Below are 8,377 nucleotides of genomic sequence, written 5' to 3'. Positions count from 1 at the left end.
TTTATAACAGCTTCCCAAACATCCTTCACCAAGAAGGGTGGATATAAAAGATTATTGATCACCATCACACCAGTAGCAAAATGAGTCTGGATAACTAAACCATTTTACTACCTTTCACAGGTTATGATTAAGAATATATCACGGAACCAAGAGAACATAGTGTACAGTGATTTGGAATTACCTCTAAAGTCGCCAAAGATATTTATACTTCTTCAAAGTGAATCAGAGATTGGAAAAACCCTCTAGTTTTCTTCTGATTCTGATTTACAACTCTTTAGTTGACCAACTACTTAAATGATGGAGATTGTGATGGCCTCCTGAGCTGAAAGTGATTTTGCTGTAGAAGATAGATCACACTAATAAATCTTCAGAAAGTCTTCTAAATTGATTTTGAGCAAAAAAGTACTCTTTACTTTTTCCTCTACAAGTGACCTTGACAAATTTTAATCTCTTACTTGAACACAAAGACATGAACTGTTAGCTGTCAGTGCTAATGCAATTGGTCTGTCATCAAACTAGGAATTTGAGATTGATAAAAAAAAATTGACGATTTACGTAGACAAAATGAATATTTTGTTTTTACAAATAATAATTGTTTCTACCTAAAAGAAAAAAATATATATTTTATTTTAAAGGAACGCCTCAAGCACCATAACCAGTTCAGTGCACTGTAGTGGTTAAGTAAGTAGTTAAAAAATGTGGTAACTGTTTGACTTATTAATGGGGTCCTCATGGCAGCCAGTAGTGAGAAATTGAATATTTTGTTGTTAGCTCTTCTGAGCTAAACCCTGCCGAGCAGGGACAGCTCATTGGTTGAGAGGATTAGCAGATCACTGCCAGACCTCAAGTCGGAAAGTAAATCATTACCAAATTATTTGGCGTGGGAACCAGGACACTCAAGGCACCTGTTATGGTAGTTGGAGTGTCCCTTTAAACTTCACAAACTAATCACCAAATTAACATTGCCAGCCAATAATATTCCACCTACACTTTATATAAAAGCATATATACACAAATGCTAATCGATGTATTAAACTTTCACTACCAAATTATTTTTGTTTTACAAAAACTAGCATATTATTAATTGGAAAACATGAGATGCGTAAAATGCACATAAATGTATGGGGGGGAGGGGGGGGGAAACAGCAACTGAGTATAGATTACGGTTCAGAGATACCTAAACATTTTAATTATATAATACTACACAATTTATTTTTACATTTATTTGTTCATCAGTTGCCTCAATAAATGTTGTCACAAACGTGCCTTGGTTTAAAACAGGTTAGGAACCACTGCTCTACATTCTGAATAATTCTGGACCAAATTGGAGAACTGACCATTATCTTTGTGTGATGCTCTGTTATCTTTTAAATATTTAAATAGTTATACAAAAATGTTTGCAAAGGACATCATAACCAATTTCAGTCCAGACAGAAACACTTTGCATTGAAGGAAAATAAACAGAAAAAATTGGTTTATATAGAAAGGATTTTTGCTCTGAAAAGTGATGCAAAGATGTAAAAGGGACTGAGTCACCAATTTAATCCTGGACTTAAAGAAATCGTAGGTGGGGATTATTCTACCAACACTACTATAATAGAGCAGTACCTTCTGCTCTATACTTGTGAGTATATTTTATATATTTTATTTACTACAGTTCTTTCAAAATTGAGAGCACTATTGTTGTTTTTACATACCCTGGAACCCTGGATACCTAAACCGGACAGACAGAAACACCTCTCCATTGTATCCCATACAGTGGCGGATCCAGAGCCTGATCTCGGGAGGGGCACTTGTAGATTATTTAAAGAAATAATCCAGACACAATAACCACTACAGCTCAGTGTAGTGGTTATGGTGTCTATAGTGCCGGGACCCCCTCCCAGAGTAAGTAGTCAAACCGTTTAAGAACAGTTTGACAACTTACCTGAAGTCTGCTGGGAAATGGGGCTGTAGTAGTGCACAGGAGCAGTAGTGTGTGTGAGTGGTGAAATGTGTAAGGGGTGCAGTGTGTGTGTGAGGGGGACAGTGTGTGAGCGTGTGTGAGAGCGGCAGTGTAGGTCAGGGATGCAGTGTATGTGTGTGTAACAGTTGCAGTGTGTGTGTGGGCAATGTGTGTATATGGGGCGGCAGTGTATGGGGGCAGTGTGTGTGTATGGGGGCAGTGTGTGTGTATGAGGGGGCAGTATGGGGGGCAGTACAGGTCTATGGGGGTCAGTGTGTGTGTATGGGGGCAGTATGGGGGGCAGTGCAGGTCTATGGGGGTCAGTGTGTGTGTATGGGGCAGTATGGGGGTCAGTATGTGTGTATGGGGCAGTGAGTGTGTATGGGGGCAGTATGGGTGTATGGGGGGCAGTGTGTGTGTATGGGGGGCAGTGTGTGTGTATGGGGGCAGTGTGTGTGTATGGAGGGCAGTGTGTGTGTATGGGGGGCAGTGTGTGTGTATGGGGGGCAGTATGGGTGTATGGGGGGCAGTGTGGGTGTATGGGGGCAGTATGGGTGTATGGGGGCAGTGTGGGTGTATGGGGGCAGTGTGTGTGTATGGTGGTAGTGTGTGTGTATGGGGGCAGTGTGTGTGTATGGGGGCAGTGTGTGTGTATGGGGGCAGTGTGGGTGTATGGGGGCAGTGTGGGTGTATGGGGGGCAGTGTGGGTGTATGGGGGGCAGTATGGGTGTATGGGGGCAGTATGGGTGTATGGGGCAGTGTGTGTGTATGGTGGCAGTGTGTGTGTATGGGGGTAGTGTGTGTGTATGGGTGTATGGGGGCAGTATGGGTGTATGGTGGCAGTGTGTGTGTATGAGGGGCAGTGTGTGTGTATGAGGGGCAGTGTGTGTGTATGGGGGGCAGTGTGTGTGTAATGGGGGGGCAGTATGGGTGTATGGGGGCAGTGTGTGTGTGATATAAGGGTATGGGGTCTTTTTTCTATATACATATTTTTTTTTTATTTAAATAAATATTCTATGTCCCCCCTCCCTTCTTACCTTTACTGGGTGAGGGGGGACATTTCCCTGGTGGTCCGGTGCGCGATTTATTGGTGGTCCCAGTGGGGAGAGTGAACTCTAGCCCACGCTCCCGGGCTAGAGTTCACTCTCGCGAGATTTGGAGCGTTGCCATGGTAACCACGGCAACGCTCCAAATCTCGCGAGAGGAGGACCCGGAGGAGCTGCAGCCTGACCTCCGGGTCCTCCCTCTCACTCCCTCCCCCGCCGGCCACCAGCACAGTGCCTGCGGACCGGGGAGGGAGATCTGTGATCTCCCCTCCGGTCCGCACGCACATTTCAGGGCTGGCAGGGGAGGGGGAGGGAGAGGGAGACCGTCGGTATTGTCGGGGGGGGCAATTGCCCCGTTGCCCCCCCCCCCTGGATCCGCCACTGATCCCATAGCGGTGATTGTACCGCTAAACGCCATCCATTCCAGAGCTGGCTTAAGCTCTTTTATATGTGAGTCTACTAGCTTTATTTTATCCATTTTACCTCTGGATCTCTGACGTATTACACTATCGTCTGTCGTATTTCCCCTTGTCTCTCCACATATACAGATATTTTATCATCCGGACGGATCAACTCCCGAATATTGCACCCCATATTTATCCTGTTATATTATTGAGACTTTTTAGACGTATTTTACAATGCAGACGGATCAACCCTTAAAGATTGCACCACTATTTTAGTGAGATTTTATTTCATTTTTTACTTACATAGTCTCTTTTTATTATTGTATCATTTAGACCAATAGGTCGGTTTTCTAATTGTATATTTACCGTTACAAGACTTTGGGCGCAACCCTCACCTTCTCTATGTTTTTTACAACCAATTTAATGCATATGCAGGTTTCCCTGGTGACTGTTCCTATTTAAGAACTTTAGATCACTGTTCAGAACACTACACTTTGTTTTCTTTTTTTTTATAAAAAGTGTGACGTGTTAATAACAATGGCGGACAGAGCCAAAATGGAGGCACTCCAGGATACAGCTAAATACAGCAGTGTGGATTTATACATTTAATATTATTTTTTAGAACACATATTTGTTAAATATAGAGGATTAGTTAATTATAATATTAAAACTGTGAAGTGCTGGTTCCCTTTTGAGGTCTGATTGTCCCTTCAATATTAATCTGTACTAATGTGTGGTTATGTAAATGTATGCGTATATATTAGTGTTTTTAAATACATTCTCACTCCTCGTTTGAGGAGTGATAGGAAGAAAAAGAATCTCATTAAATGCATTTCTAATTTAGTTAATGCTCTTCATTAGCTTCTTATTTACATTACATATTCTGTAAGAATATTTCTGAAAGTTCGTAAAATATATAACTCATTTCTCATTGGCAATATGATTAGCGAGTTTGTTTTTAAGTAGCATTAGTGAAATTATAATTATAATTTACAAAACAAATATATTGTAATAATGTGCCTTGTAACATACAAGAGGGGGAATTAGAAATATATGAGCCTACATAAACACAGTAAAAAAGATTTGAACCTTGGAATTTCTGAGGTCTGAAATATACTGTATACGTCAGAGAGGTGTGTTGTGGAAGGAAGATATTTAGATCCAATATATAACGGCACAGTCTGTATCCACTTCAGGAAGCAGCAACTACAGTGAGCAAGCAGCAACTACAGTAAGGGATGACTAAGGGACTACACCTAACTTTAATTAATTGTAAAATATGTCAGAGCAAGAAAGCTCAAGGCCTTTGTTCCTTTGCTGGTTGCAAAGAGGATGCAGACTTGCAGTGAAGGTAACAGCTTTGTATGTAATAGTGGTTTATTTACGTGGTCGATTTTGTTGAGGCTGGTAAACAGATTTAGCCATTCAGCGATGGTAATAGCAACTGTGTTATAATTAGCCCTTTGGTGAGAGCACGGATTTATTTTCTCTTGTTTTGTTTTGGAGTTGCTTAAAAAAGGTACCCATATTGGACTGTACAATAAATTGTGTTTAAAAACTACCAGGTACTGTCGCGTATAACCTTTAGAAGACTGCGCTAAGATCCCTAACACTGTATATATCTTTATCAATGCAATGGTCCTGTATCATGGCTGCAGTAGGAACGCTTGTGAGAAAGACCAGATAAATATATGACGAAAGAAAACAAAAGACGTGGAGGGGGGGGGGGGTCACAAAAGGATTGGGGGAGGGGGGTCTGGACAGCATTGTGAACAGACATGTTTTCAGTGAGCTCCTCACTATAATCCACCTTCTGCCACAACTCTTGGGCACACTTAACTGCTCCTGCAAGTTGGGGTGCTCCTCTAAGGGAGTTTGATACATTCTGGAACCCTCAGGGGGCACCATACCCCAAGAGCATGTGTCAGCTAATTGGGAAACCAGATTCAACGCAGTCTTTGATGCACTTTGCAAGGCCTTCTGGGCCGGATTGATGCCCGACGGAAGCGGCAATCACCCACTGTAATTACACACGAGGACAGCTCCAGCGCGATACCGACACCTGCTCGTCTTGTGGGCCGAGAGCAAGGATGGAAACTACATCCATCAGCCAGTCATGGCTTTGTGGAACTGCTTTAGGGTCCCACTGAAGATGGTGGGCTTAGTGGAGACAGCTTTGGCTTACACGCCGACCTGGGCTTGGGGAGCAGAGAAGTTGGCAAACCACCATGTCGATACTCCTGTCGGGGGAGACCTACAACTGTGGCCGGGACAGGACAGAGACACCACCCTGCTGATTTTTACAAACAACAGAACCGGGACCCGACCATCCCATGCTTGTGGTATCGGCTGAAATCAAGACATTGCCTCACATTACCCCTGTTATGCATATCTATTGTTTTTATAATTTATAGGGAAACTCATTTTTATGAATTTTTAGTTATTACTTTAGGTTAACATCTGAGATGTCTAATTTCCGGTCACTCAAAAAGCCGAACAGGAAACAGCTTTAACTTTATACCCTATGCCTAACAGTTTGCTATTAAGCTCCTAACTCTGTGACTGCTTTTATGCAGCTAGCCTACTACACTTAAGATGTGCATGGTTTATACCTGGGGGATACTCTTACCCTGATTTATAAGCATACTGACCATACTTACAGATAATTAGCCTGTATCGTTCTTTAAGCATGTTAACTTCTAGCCTAGAATATGCCATGAAGCTCTCAACATGTTTGCCAAGCTTGTTATTAATTATTATAAAATGAGGCAGTTTACACGGGAGTCTGTTTAGTACTGTACAATAACCATTCAACTATTCTGTATGTTCTTGCTAACACTCCGTTTTCTCTTTTCTGTAATTATACCATATTTGGCCTCAATAAAAGAAAGACTGACAAAAAGGAGGTGAGAAGGCCTCAACAGGTATAGATTAAAGGAGTTTCATGCTGGACAAACCGGGGTGTTGCAAGTTGGGTAAACCGAATGGAACTCACAGTTATACATATACACAATCATACACTAAGAAACACACAAACTGTTACACATAATTTTAGATACACACACACACACTATTACGCATATTCACGCTCAAACACTCACAGAGAAACACAAACTATGACACGTACTCACACACACACACACTATACACACAATATATACAGTATATATATAGCATGTACATACAATATGCATACTCAAATACTCACAGATACACACAACAGTCACATATACAGATTGTTTCCCGCATCATTTGGCAACCTTTCTCTGGTGGGCCAGTGTATCTGCTTTGGTCATGTACAGGCTGTGTAGGTTCCTTTCACGAGCTCCAGCATTCAGAGAATTGCTGTGGTAACCCACAGATATGATTTCTGCCCCCCTCCTCTCTAATTTATTTAGGCTTTTTTACATTAATTTATGTTATCCTTGAGTCCCCTGTACTGACAAAGCATGGTAATAAATGGCAAAATTTAGACCTGCTTTTCAGGATCCTGGTCCCCTCATGCCAAACCCCTGTGGAACCGGGAACCTTTGGGGAGATAGACCAAGAAGTGGAGACATCAAAATTGACATTCCATTGAGTTTCTATAGTGACTGCAGCTATTTTAGATCATTCCTTACAATTTGTCAAGATAGGCTGGATGGGCAGATCCTGTATGTAAAATAAGCATTAAGCACTATTTTTGGGGGTACATTATTTAGCATATAAAAGTGAAATAGTAAGTTTACATATATATATTATTTTTTTTATTCATTGTAAAAACATAACAGGCCCTGTGCATACAAGGGATTGGGTGTGATGGGGTAAGTACAATCTGTTGACACTACCTAAATTTGCCATTATAATAACAGAGCATATAGGGAACTGAGAGAAATCTTAATTTATTATTTCTGATAAAACACATTCTAAATAAATAAACATACAGTTGTGATTTGTTTCCAAATGTAGGAACATATAATCATATTTATTCAATCAAATGCCCCAGGATGTGTAACTATCATAAATAAGGCACATATTGTTTGTCAAAGCTGACTTATCTGAAAGATTAAGAGCCATATTCAAGAAACTGATGTTGTGGTACCTGCTAGTTATTTATATCTAGTTATTAAAAGATTAACACCCTGTTATTTGGTATTTTCCTTAAAGGGACACTATATTCACCATAACAACTTCATCTAAATGAATCAGTTTTGGTGTATAGTCTCACTGGTCAATTATCTGCCATAAAGCAGTTAAATCACTTTGTTTATACAGCCCTTGTCACAACTCCCTGCATGTTACTTGAACAGTCTTCCTAAACACTTCCTGTAAATAGAGATCTAATGTTTACAATTCCTTTAATGCACATTCTGTTTAAATTGTTGGAATAGCCTTCCAGCTGAAGTGGTAGAGGTTAACACAGTAAAGGAGTTTAAGCGTGCGTGGGATAGGCATAAGGCGATCCTAACTATAAGATAATGCCAGGGACTAATGAAAGTATTTAGAAAATTGGGCAGACTCGATGGGCCGAATGGTTCTTATCTGCCGTCACATTCTATGTTTCTGTGTTTCTAAATCAGAATTTCATATATTCTGCTCTGTTAATAGCTTGCAAGACCCTGTGTGTGATTAAAGTTCAATTTACAGAGCAGGTGATAAAAACGTTTAAAGTAAGTTAACATCTGATTTAAAATGAAACTCTTGTTTTCATGCAGGCTGTGTGAGTCACAATCTGAGAGGTGTGGCTAGGGCTGCATTAACAGAAACCAAAGTGATTTAAATCCTAAATTGGAGAGAAATGAGCAGGGGAACGTCACAGGCATGATCTATACACAAACTGCTTCATTAAACTAAAGTTGTTTTGGTGACTACAGTGTCCCTTTAAAACTGTGTTTTATTTACTGCACTGGCCTTTATCTTCCAATACTGGAGTTGGTAACTGTAGCGTTGCTTTTTAAATACTTTTACATTCCTTTATTAACGCCCCAAGTTGCCAGGCAAAG

Source organism: Pelobates fuscus, chromosome 4 (assembly GCF_036172605.1).
Source record: "Pelobates fuscus isolate aPelFus1 chromosome 4, aPelFus1.pri, whole genome shotgun sequence".
Taxonomy (NCBI): domain Eukaryota; kingdom Metazoa; phylum Chordata; class Amphibia; order Anura; family Pelobatidae; genus Pelobates; species Pelobates fuscus.
This window is presented reverse-complemented; position numbering follows the sequence as displayed.